The following is a 13,797-nucleotide window of genomic DNA, read 5'->3' on the forward strand; positions in this document are numbered from 1 at the left end:
TGTCAAATTTGCTGGCGTATAGTTGCTCATACTATGTTCTTATAATTGTTTATATTTCTTTGGTGTTGGTTGTGATCTCTCCTCTTTCATTAGTGATTTTTTTATTTGGGTCCTTTCTCTTCTTCTTGATAAGTCTGGTCAGGGATTTATCAATCTTATTAATTCTTTCAAAGAACTAGCTCCTAGTTTCGTTGCTTTGTTCTGCAGTTCTTTTGGTTTCTATTTCATTGATTTCTGCTCTGATCTTTATGATTTCTCTTCTGCTAGGTTTAGGCTTTCTTTGCTGTTCTTTCTCCAGCTCCTTTAGATATAGGGTTACGTTGTGTACTTGAGACCTTTATTTCTTGAGAAAGACTTGTATGGCTATATACTTTCCCTCTCAGGACTGCCTTTGCTGTGCCCCACAGATTTTTGAACAGTTGTGTTTCATTTTCATTTGTTTCCATTTTTTCAATTCTTTTTAAATTTCCTAGTTGACCGATTCATTCTTTAGTAGAATGCTCTTTAGCCTCAATGTATTTGAGTTCTTTCCAACTTTCCTCTCATGATTGAGTTCTAGCTTCAGAGCACTGTGGTCTGAAAATATGCAGGGAATGATCTCAATGTTTTGGTACCAATTGAGACCTGATTTGTGACCCAGGATGTGATCTCTTCTGGAGAATGTTCCATATGCACTAGAAAAGAATGTGTATTCTGTTGCTTTGGGATGGAATGTTCTGAATATATCTGTGATGTCCATCTGTTCCAGTGTCATTTAAAGCCTTTATTTCCTTGTTGACCTTTTGCTTGGATGATCTGTCCATTTCAGTGAGGGGAGTGTTAAAGTCCCCTACTATTATTGTATTATTGTCGATGTGTTTCTTTGATTTTGTTATTAATTGGTTTAGATAGTTGGTTGCTCCATGTTAAAGGCATAGATATTTAAATTTGTTAGATCTTCTTGTTGGACAGACCCTTTAAGTGTGATATAGCATCCTTCCTTATCTCTTACTATAGTCTTTGGCTTAAAATCTAATTGATCTGATAAAATAATTGCCACCCCAGCTTTCTTTTGATGTCCATTAGCATGGAAAATATTTTCCACCCCATCACTTTAAATCTGGAGGTGTCTTTGGGTTTAAAATGAGTTTCTTGAAGACAGCATATTAGTGGGTCTTGTTTTTTTTATCCATTCTGATACCCTGTGTCTTTTGCTTTGTTAGCTCATCTACATTCAGGGTAACTATTGAGCAATATGAATTTAGTACCATTGTATTGCCTGTAAGGTGACTGTTATTGTATATTGTCTCTGTTCCTTTCTGGTCTGTTACTTTTAGGCTTTCTCTTTGCTTAGAGAACCCCTTTTAATATTTTCTGTAGGGCTGGTTTGATGTTTGCAAATTCCTTTAGTTTTTGTTTTTCCTGGAAGCTTTTTATCTCTCCTTCTATTTTCAATGACAGCCTAGCTGGATATAGTATTTTTGGTTGCATATTTTTGTCATTTAGTGCTCTGAATATATCATGCTGGTCCTTTCTGGCCTGCCAGGTTTATGTGGATAGGTCTGCTGCCAATCTCATATTTCTACCATTATATGTTACAGACCTCTTGTGCCAAACTGCCTTCAGAATTTTCTCTTTGTCACTGAGACTTGTAAGTTTTACTATTGCATGACAATGTGTGGGCCTATTTTTCTTGATTTTGAGGAGATTCTGTGTGCTTCCTGGATTTTGATGCTTGTTCTTTTTGCCAGTTAGGGAAATTCTCTGCTAAAATTTGCTCAATATACCTCTGCCCCCCTCTCTCTTTCTTCTGGGATCCCAATTATTCTAATATTGTTTTGTCTTATGGTATCACTTATCTCTCGATTTCTCCCCTTGTGGTCCAGTAGTTGTTTGTTTCTCTTTTGCTCAGCTTCTTTCTTTCTTTCTTTCTTTCTTTCTTTCTTTCTTTCTTTCTTTCTTTCTTTCTTTCTTTTTAAAGTTTTATTTATTCATTTATTTATTTGACAGAGAGATCACAAGTAGGCAGAGAGGGAGGCAGAGGGAGAGGGATAAGCAGGCTCCCTGCTGAGCAAAGAGCCCCATGCGTGGGTCGATCTCGGGATGCTGAGACTATGACCTGAGCCAAAGGCAGAGGCTTAACCCACTGAGCCACCCCGGTGCCCCACTCAGCTTCTTTATTCACCATCATTGAGTTTTCTATATCACTTATTCTCTCTTCTGCCTCATTTATCCTAGCAATAATAGCCTCCATTTTTTATTGCACCTCATTAATAGCTTTTTTTATTTCAACTTGGTTAGATTTTAGTTCTTTTATTTCTCCAGAAAGGGATTCTCTAATATATTCCATGCTTTTTTCAAGCCCAGCTAGCACCATGATAGTCTTCATTCTGAACTTAAGTTCTGACATATTACTAAAGCCCATATTGATTAGATCCCTAGGTGTCGGTACTCCCTCTAGGTTTTGTTTGTTTGTTTGTTTGTTTGTTTTTGTGGTGAGTTTTTCTGCCTTGTCATTTTATCCAAATAAGAATATATGAACGAAAGAATAAAATACTAAAAAGGGTGGAGGGGCTTCTGGGTGGCTCAGTGGGTTAAAGCCTCTGCCTTTGGCTCAGGTCATGATACCAGGGTCCTGGGATCGAGCCCACATCAGGCTCTCTTCTCAGCAGGTAGCCTGCTTCCTCCTCTCTCTCTGTGCCTGCCTCTCTGCCTACTTGTGACCTCTGTTAAATAAATAAATAAAATCTTAAAAAAAAATACTAAAAAAAAAAAAATACTAAAAGGGTGGTGAAGAGCCCAGGAAAATGTACATTAACAAAATCAGAAGAGACCCAAAACCAGGGGGAGAAGAAAGGGGGAAGAAAGTTAAAAAAAAAAAAAGTGAATAATTCATTTTGCTACTGACAAGACAATACCCCACTCTCAATTAACATGAATAAATTATTACTTTCCTACTTAATATGAAAAGGAATTAGATTAGGAGCACCTGGGTGGTTCAGTTGATTAAGCATCAGACTCTTGGTTTCAGCTCAGGTAGTGATCTCAAAGTTATGACATGGAGCCCCACGCTAAGCACCCAGTCTCCTTAAGACTCTCCCTCTGCCTCTGTCCCTCACTGTTTGTACTCTCTCTCTCTTAAATAAATAAGTAAATCTTTTAAAAAATGAGAAGAAAAGGAATTAGACTAGATAAAACTGTTTTGAGTATTTACTAAATAAGACATTATAAAATAGGTAGTATTTTGGGATGTGAGGGCAATCTAGCTGCCACATCTGTCACCCCAATGATTTAGTTGATCTGGCTGGTTAGGTGGGAGTCCCCTTCTTCCTCCACCACTCCATATGTTTCCCCCTCCAAGCTGCACCCCCTTTGAAGAGGACAACGTTCCCTGATAAAGGAAGACTATTCTTCTATCAAGGGTATACAAGTAGCTGTGCTCCCTACTAGAACCTGCAGACAAACTTGCAGGATTGATCTGTAGGAGAATGTAGGATAGTGGAGCTTCCAAGTCTCCAGACACATTCAGATAAAGTGCTGAATATAGCAGTCTGCCTTTCTTTAAAAAAGAAAAAAGAAACAGGTAATATTTTGGGATAAAGCAAGAATGGCTGAGATACTAACTGTTTAGATAGTACTGTACTCTATAAAGGAAATCCTGAATCAGTATAAAGCAATAGGGTTTTTTTTTTCCTCCTGTAGAGGTGAAACTGCCTAGTAAGTGAATGGCATATCTCATGTAACAGATGAATTAAAGAAAAAAAATATAATGAACAGTTTGTTAGTAGAGTTGTAGTTTTAGTAAGATAAAATTTCTGCAGTATCTTAAAATTAATTCCCTGAAAACTTAAATGTGTCTTTCTGAACATAATTCTTTATAAGAACAGTAAATGTTCTGGAATCATTCACTTTGAAATCAAGAAATTGTTATGGAAATCTAGATGTTATTTTTAAAAATAACAATGAGGTATTATAACAAAATGTATTCATCAGATTATATATGAGGATACAGAAATTTTATAAAATACAGTTTGAAATGCTTTCAACATTACTTTTGAATGATTTCTATTGAAATGTTAGAAGTTACTATTTTATTTTTGCTGCTTATTTTTATTCACAGAGAGTAAAAAGTTTACACCTAAAAGAGAAGGTGCTTATGTCAACACTTAATGTCACATTAAGTTAAACCATGTGATTTGAGTTTATGCTCACATGGAAAATCTAATGAATATAAGAACTAATCCCAGTATCAAGAGATCAGATAATTATTATCAAGAAATAATGCTAGATGACTTTTCAACCTAAGAGGTTATTTTTTAGGAAGAACAATCTGATGAAATTCTTATAGTTGTTCAAATCATGAGGACTACTTTTTCTTAAGTTATTTATTAGTGTCTCATTTTCCTCTTGGCATGACATTATCCCCTTCTGTAGCTTTGTCTCAAAGCGAAAAAAAGATACCTTGGAGAGAATAAATTTTTGGAAACTTGTTGATACATCCCATGTGTATCTTTCCTATTCTGTTTTTCCTCCAATCTTGTCCTTACTTATCATTCATTTATGGATAATTATATTAATTATAAGTCAGTAATTTAATATCAAGTAAAAATAGCAAATTCAGTTGCTCTATTTAAAATTTTAAAAAAGACATTTTCTTTTGCAAGATGTAAGAGACAACCCTGTGAAACTGCTACTCTGCTTAATATATTGTACACTTTTACCATAAAGATTCAAAAAATACTCCTAGTGTGAAGTGGTTTAGGAAATATGTTTATGAACAGTAGGACTTTTTGAGCAAGTCTTACTGAAACTTCAGACCCATGCTAGACGATAAGGCATAGAAGTTAATTTATAACTCATTAGCTAATAAGAAATAGAGGTATTTACTTATTTAAAAATATGAATCTATATTTCAAAGGGGGATGTGAACCTGGAACAGGAGCCATTCCCTGGCTTATGAAGTTAGAAACACTGGTATTACAACTTTCCTGAAGAGATACACTCAGATTCCAAAGAGTGAGGATCCAGGATCCTCACGTTACATTAAAAAAATAAAAAACAAAACAAAACAAAAAAACCACACACACAGAAAAACCGTCTGATGGGGATAGGGGAACCTTCCTATGTAAATATCCAAATATACTTTTTTGTGGTCTCTTCCTATCTAAAGTTCAGATTTTATTTTTTCTTGGTCCCTCACTTACAATATATACCCTGTGTGTACATGGTGACATCTGGTTTTCATTGTACCACATCAGTAGTAAAAATTGGGGTACAGAAGAGTCAGTTATTATTTGTTACATGTAAGTAATAATAATCTACTCTGCTCAAGAAACTTTATGAACATATCTAGGATAATAATGATAAATGCACGTATTAAAAAGCTAACACCTAAGAGCACCTAGAGGGGCCCAGTTGGTTAGGGTTAGGTGTCTGATTCTTGATCTCAGCTCAGTTCTTCATCTTACAGTCTTGAATTCAAGCCCTGTGTAGGGCTCCACGCTGAGTGTGGAGTCTACTTAAAAACAACAACAACAACAATAAAAAAAAAAGCTAACACCTAGTGTTACAAATATTCTCTGCATTAAAATTAGAAATTGTGGTCTTGAAACAACATTATTACTTCCTAGTTATATTATCTTACACAATTGCTTTTTTTAAAGAATTTTCTTGGGTTTAGTTGCTTTGTAAGATAATCATTTTTACAGTGTCATTTTAAGGTTAAATGAAAGAGTATTTTTAAAAAATTATTATTCCTTGGGGCGCCTGGGTGGCTCAGTGGGTTAAGCCGCTGCCTTCGGCTCAGGTCATGATCTCAGGGTCCTGGGATCGAGCCCCGCATCGGGCTCTCTGCTCAGCAGGGAGCCTGCTTCCTCCTCTCTCTCTGCCTGCCTCTCTGCCTGCTTGTGATTTCTCTCTGTCAAATAAATAAATAAAATCTTAAAAAAAAAATTATTATTCCTTAAGAGCTATATAGACAAAGGGAAAAACTATGATTATGATGATGATGACAATGATAATGATATTGATGATGATAAACCATAAGTTGAAATTATTTGGTGAATTATTTTAATTTATCCAAAAGGCTTAATAGGGTCAGATAAAATATTTGATGTTGGCTCTTTTTTTCTCTTGCCCTTCCTTCAAAATCCAAGTTCTTTAAATTAAATTAGTACACATATTCAATTTCTAAAGTATTGTCAAGCAAAGTCCTATATGTAATAAACCATCTATGAATGGTTTAGTATGTTCTTTTTTTTTTTTAAAGATTTTATTTATTTATTTGACAGAGAGAGATCACAAGTAGACGGAGAGGCAGGCAGAGAGAAAGAGAGAGAGGGAAGCAGGCTTCCTGCTGAGCAGAGAGCCCGATGTGGGACTCGATCCCAGGACCCTGAGATCATGACCTGAGCCGAAGGCAGCGGCTTAACCCACTGAGCCACCCAGGCGCCCTGGTTTAGTATGTTCTGATGAATAGTTGAGATGGGAAGAAAAAATAGTCATAACTATTTCAAATAATGTTTGAAGGTAAAGCAGTTGAGTAGAGAAATTTGTCAGTCCCAGATGGCTGGTATTTGAGAAAAACCTCATTTTGGACATATGGGGCAAATTGCTACTATTCTAGTCACTTATAAAGGAAGTTTATTAGCAATACTTGGTTTGTCATTATAATGATTTCAGTAGTGAATATACTTCATGTTGACTAATAAACATAAGAAAATGAATTTAATTGAAACTGAGAAGTATGTAAATATCGAATATGTAAAGAAATAAAGAAATAAACCTAATAATTTGAGAGAATAAAGTTTCCTCCATTGTGAAATGTTTCATAGATGTTTACTTTTTCCTATTGCTGTGTTTTATATTTCCTTTGATTTATATGTTTATTATTTATTATATTTTATGTATTATTATATATTTATATTATATTTATATATTTATATTATAATAAACTAATACACACATATAGATGGTATTCATATGTGTATATATGTGGCATATATATGTGTGTATGTGGTATATAAATGGTGTGTGTATACATATATACACACGTGTATATGTGCGCATGCATGAGCGTGCACACACACACACACACACACACACACAATAGAATATTGCTTAGCCACCAAAAAGAATGACATTGTGCCATTTGCAATGATGTGGATGGAACTAGAGTGTATTATGCTAAGGGAAATCAGTCAGTCAGAGAAAGATAAATGCCATGTGATTTCGGTCATATGTGGAATTTAGGAAACAAAACAGATGAATACGGGGAAAAAAAGAAAGGGAGGCAACCCATAAAAGACACTGTTAAACTACAGAGATCAAACTTAGGGTTGCCGGAGGGGAGGTGGGTGGAAGATGGGCCAAATGGGTGATAGTTATTAAGAAGGCCACTTGTTATGATGAGTGCTAGGTATTTTGTATAAGTGATGAACCACTGAATTCTTCTTCTGAAACCAGTACTGCGCTGAATATTAACTAACTAGAATTTAAACAAAAACTTGAAATGTTAAAAAAAATAAAGATCATGTTAATAAATTGGTATTAAATTACAAAAAACAATTGACTTGAACAATTCTGATGGCTTTAATGGAGGTGGTTGACTAATCTTATCAAATGGATGTTTGGTCACATCCTTGTATTTTACAATGTGCATAGGCTAAGAATTTCCAAAATCTGTACATTCTGCTTCCTTTTTGGTTAACAGTACTACCTTAAATCATTTCTTTTTTTTTTTTTTTTTTTTTTTTTTTTTTTTTTTTTTAAGATTTTATTTATTTATTCAACAGAGAGAAATCACAAGTAGGCAGAGAGGCAGGCAGAGAGAGAGAGGAGGAAGCAGGCTCCCCGCTGAGCAGAAAGCCCGATGCGGGGCTCGAACCCAGGACCTGGGATCATGACCTGAGCCGAAGGCAGCGGCTTAACCCACTGAGCCACCCAGGCGCCCCCCTTAAATCATTTCTTTTCTCAAATTATACTGTAAGCCATAAGGAAGAAACAGGCTGTGCTTTCAAATCTTTGCTTAGAAATTGCTTCAGCTAAATATCCAGGTTCATTGATCTCAAGTTCTGCCTTCTATAAAACACTAGAACATGAGAATTCATCCAGGTTCTTTGTTACTTTATAACAAGGATGACCTTTCCTCCATTGTGCAAAAACATATTCCTCAAATTCACCTTTGACTTAATCAGAATAGCCTTTACCATCCATACTCCTACCAATATTATATTCAGGACTACTTAGGTATTCTCTGAAACAATTGAAACTTTCTCTGTATCTCTTTCTTTTTTTTTTTTTCTAAGCTCTCACCAGAATCACTCTTGTAATCTTTTCTCTTGTTAAGATTTTATTTTTAAATAATTTTTAAATAAATAATTTAAATAATTTATTTTTAAATAACACCTATGGTGGAGCTTGAACCCACAACCTCGAAATCAAGAGTTGTACGTCCAATCAACTAAATCAGCCAGGTGCCCCTTAGCAGAATCACTCCTTAATGGTATTCTTGACAATGTCGGGTTTTACTAGCATGTACCTGCAGATTCTTCCAGGCTTTACCTGTTACCCAGTTCCAAAGCTGCTTCCATATTTCTAGGTATTTGTCTGAGTAGCACCTCTCTTCTGGTACCAATTTCTGCCTTAGTCTACTTAAGCTGTTATAACAAACCACCATAGACTGGGTGGCTTATAAAAAAAACAAACATTCATTTTTCATAGTTCTGGAGGCTGGGGAGTTTAAGACCAGGGCACCAGCAGATGAAGGGTTTTTTCCTGGTTCTTCACATAGTGGAAGGGTGAGTGAGCTCCTTGGAGCCTCAGTGTAAGAACTCTATAATCTCTTTCCTGAGGACTTTGCCCTCTTTTCCAAAGGACTTATCTTCAAATACCAACACAGTAGGGAAGATTTCAACACACAAATTTTGAGGTAGACACAAGTATTCAGTCTATAACATTTACCATTATTATCCCCTGATTTTTAAATATATGTGTTCTTATAATTTAGAATTAAGGAAACTGAGCTGTTAAGGGATTCACCTAGAACTAGTTAGTAAATGATAGAGATAAAATTTCAACTCAGGTATGTCTAGCTATAAGCCTACAATATTTTCCTAATACTGTGCTGGTTTTTCATACTTCAAATGGGTGGTGATTTTTAAATTTTCTTTTTCTACATTTAACAAACTGTATGACAATATCTCTCTGAAAAATAACCTAATAACCTATGCATTGCTTATAAAAGTCTTATACAAGTGAATTGCATGATGAAATTCTAAAACTAGAGCTGAAAGGAAAAAAAATCAGATTTAGGAGAGATTAAGCTATAGTGAGTATGTGTGTTGGGGCACCTGGGTGTCTCAGTCAGTTGAGTGGCTTTCTCATGGTTTTGGATCAGGTCATGATCTTGGGGTTCTGGGATTAAGCCCTGCGTCAGCCTCCACACTCAGCCAGGAGTCTGCTTGAAGATTCTCTGTCTCTTTCTCTGCCTCTCCTCCTCTTGTGCTTGTTCTCTCTCCCTCTCTCTCTAAAATAAAAATCTTAAAAAAAAGAAAGAAAGAAAGAAAGATAGAAAGAAAAAACTTGTGTATCAAAGAGACCACAAAAGAGAATCTGCTAAGGGAATATATGGAAGATTGTTTGAAATGGGAAGCTGATGGATTCACAGGAAGTAATTTATATACAGTATACAATTGGCTCAAATCTTAAGTGTTTTATAATGTAAAAAAAAAGAAAAAAGAAAAAAAAATCTTCTAATAAGTGTGATAAATGATTTTTGTTTTCCCCAGTGACGGTGCTTTGCCTCCTTATTTTAGACTCTTTAATAAAAGATGTAGTTCCATTTCACGTTTCTTCTTTAAGGACAGATCATGGTTACTGCATTACAAGGCTATAAAATACCAGTTTAAAATTAAAATATAAATACATATGAGAAGGAACTATTGCTCTCTTAATACAAAATAATTCAAATAAAGATTTACAATTTCTGTAAGATGAAGCATAAATTAAATGTATGAGAGACAACATAGTGACAAACAATTATATGCTTTTAGCCACATTTTTATTCTCTAACTTAAGGAAGTAACTTGATGTTAAAAAAATGTAACATAATTGGAAAAGAAAGCTTTTAGTCAGACTGTCATTTGTTCAGATCATAGCTCTATTACTTCCTATTCGTGATCATGTGCAAATTACTCTAGCTCTAGGTTTAATGTTCTTATTTAAAGGGGATACTAAATACAACCGATCCCTTAGCGTCATTTCTGGGAAATAAATGAGATGATACATAAAATGCTTCTGGCACAGAATCTGGCAAGAAGATATAAATAGCTAAATATTTATAATAATCATTGTCATTATTGTTATTATCATTTTTAAAGATTTTATTTATTTGGTGGAGAGGGAGAGTGTACAAGCAGTGGGAACGGCAGGCAGAGGGAAAGGGAGATGCAGGCTTTCTGCTGAGCAGGGAGCCTGACATGGGGCCTGATCCCAGGGGAGGATCAGATACTTAACTGGCTGAGCCCTCCAGGCACCCCATTATTTTATTTTTTAATTTTTTTTTAAGATTTCATTTATTTATTTGACAGAGAGAGAGATCACAAGCAGGCAGAGAGGCAGGCAGAGAGAGGAGGAAGCAGGCTCCCTGTTGAGCAGAGAGCCCGATGCGGGCACCCCATTATTTTAAATACTATACATTGCTCACACAAATCTTTATACCTAATCTTTTCCTTGAGCTATATATAGACTTCACTGTCCAACTATCTTTTCAAAATGCCCACTCGTGTACAAAATATACAATTCATATTAAGTATATCTAACGCGTTAAATTCCCACTCCTGCCTAATCTGCTGGGGAGGAAATCCTTCTTCCCATTTTGCTGAACGTTACCACCATTCCTCATGTTGCTGAGACCAAAAACTTCAGATCTGCCCTTGATCTTTTTCTTCTTTTCATCATGCAGGTCCAGTCTGTTAGCAAATCCTACTAGCTCTGGTTCCAAACTATAACTTGTATCAAGCTAGTTCTCATCATTTCAACTGAAAAACACTAATCCAGTCTCTTTTGTATCACCTAAACAATTCCATAATTGATACTCTTCTCTCCGATTCACAACCACATTTTGTTTCCACACAGAAGCCAAAGATTTTTTTTTTTTTTTTTTTAGGATTTGCTTATTTATTTTTATAGAGAGAGTATGTACAGGAGTGCCAGTGGGAATGGGCAGAGGGCAAAGGAAAGAGAGAATCCTAAGCAGACTCCCTGCTGAGTACAGAGCCCTAATTGGGGTTCCATCTCACGACCCTCAGATCATAGGCTGAGCTGAAATGAGGGGTGGTACACTTAACCAACTGAGCCAGCCAGGTGCCCCCAGAGAACATATGCATACCATTGTTTCTGTTTCCAATTACAATTATATTGAATTCCTAAATATTCATCATGGTTAGCAGGACCAGTCATTATCATTTGTGTGCCTCCTCCACTGCATTATCCTGTAGCACTCTCTCCTGTGATCAGTCTTCCAATTACATTAGCCTCCTCTACTCCCTTTATTTCCCAGGTAGCTTATTTCCTCTAGAGTATTGATATATAATGTTTATTGGGTGCTAAATATATTACAAACACTGTTCAAAACACTCTACATGATTGAATTTATGTAATCCATCCTAAGAAAGAGCTACTATTTTTAGCATCATTTTATGTGAAATGAATTTAAGTCCTGAAGGGGTTAATAATTTGTCCAGTGTCACAAAATTAGTAAATGATAGAATCTAAATTCAAAGGCTGGGCATTGTGTCCCAGAGCTTGCATTCTTCACTTGTACTATATACTATATTCCATTTTATATTTATTTTTCAGATCCTTGCAGTTCTACATTGCATCCTTGAAATTTTTATTTTTAATATATACATTTAATATAGTATATATATCTAATATAGTATATATATTTAATATATTTTATGTGTTTAGTATATTGTATCTATTATTTATATTTACTACAATATATTAGCATATATTGTAGTAAAGCTACTCTAGTTATGTTCTAGTTCTTCAGGGTTGCCTAGACTATTTGGCCCTCTGAATTTCCATGTAAATTTAAGAATCCATTTATCAGATTTGGCCAAAACTTGAATTTTGGCTAGAATTGCAATGAATCCATACATTAATTTGAAAAGAGTTTAGATAACTACTATATTGAATCTTTTAGAACATGAGCATGCTCTATTCCTGTTTCATTCATTTGGATCTTACAATATTTCTCTTAAAATTGTTTTATTATCTTCAATATAGATATCTTGCATATCTTTTGTTATTCAATAATTTTGATGCTATATTTTCTTAACATTCACTTTACTGTATATCACTTTGCCATATATCACATTAATATTATTATGTAGAAATGCCAGTTGTTTTTTGGATATTGATGATATATTCAACAATCTTGTTAAATTCACTTATTCAAATAAAATCCTTCCTTCCTTCCTTCCTCCCTTCCCCCTTTCTCTTTCCCTCTCTCTCTTCCTTCCTTCTTCTTTTCCTTTCCTCCTCTCCTCTCCTCTCCTCTCCTTTTCTTTCCTCTCCTCTTCTTTCCTCTCCTCTTCTCTCCTCTCCTCTCCTCCCCTCTTCTTCCCTCCCCTCTCCTCTTTCTTTCCCTCCCTCCCTCCCTCCTTTCTTTGTATAGCTATACCTCCTTTCCTCAAGAGAAAAGGAAAGGGGGACATGGGAGAAGGAAGCAAAGAAGGAGAGGGAGACAGAGATTGGGAGAGACTGAGACTTCAAGGGAACATGGGCATTTATCTTTATAGAATTTACAGGATCTCTATAGAGAGTATTTAGAGTTTATAGAATCTCTCCAGGATGAGGAGGGGGATGTCCTTTATACAAACACAGTTTGAAAGTAAATAAATGGCTACAGGGAGATAAACCTGCAAATCCCTCCGGGTTCATTCAGTATTTCTAATTTCCAAGGCTTATTTGCCATTCAGTCTTCCTTTAAAGCCAGTGATTTTTGCTCTGAAAGCTCTGACCATTCGAAGAATTGAACATATTCACATTGTAATATCCCAACAGGTGTATTTATAGATTTGCTTTTGGATATTCTTTGTATGTACTCTTTTATTTCTTTTATTGCAATTTTGTAATTTTATTTTATTTTTTTTGAATTCTGTGATTTTAAAAGAATATTCTTCTCTTATTATATTGTGTTGGACCTCTAGTATGTGTTTAATAGAAGGGACATCCTTTTCTCATTTATCATCTTAAGGAAAAGTGTTCAGTATTTCAACATTAAGTATGATGTTTGTTATGAGGTTTCTGTAATTATTTTTCATACGGTTTTGTGAGTTATCTTCTGTTTCTCATTTGTTAAGGATTTGCCATGTATCACAAATAGGTGTTAAATTTTGTTAGTTTTTTCCATCTATTTAAACTCATCATGTTTTTTCCTATAAATATGAAGATCCATATTGTTTATTAACATTTGAATATTAAACTTCTCCTCTTCTTGCATTTTTGTAACAAATCCTCCTTGATGAAGGCATTTCTTTATTTTATATATCGCCAGAATTAATGAGCTTATATGTTGTTTAGAATATTTATATATAATTGATGAAAGAATCTATAATTTTCTTTTCCTATGACATTCTTGTCAATTTTTATCAAGACTATGATGGACTCAGAAAAGTATTTGTAGAGTGTTTCTTCTCTTAGTAGTTTCTGGATAACTTTGTGTAAGATTGATGTTATTCTTTCTTAGGTACTCAGAAGATTTTACCAGTTAAGCCATGTAGACATGGGGTGGTTTCTGCTCTTATTTTG

This window comes from Lutra lutra, chromosome 3 (assembly GCF_902655055.1).
Source record: "Lutra lutra chromosome 3, mLutLut1.2, whole genome shotgun sequence".
NCBI lineage: Eukaryota > Metazoa > Chordata > Mammalia > Carnivora > Mustelidae > Lutra > Lutra lutra.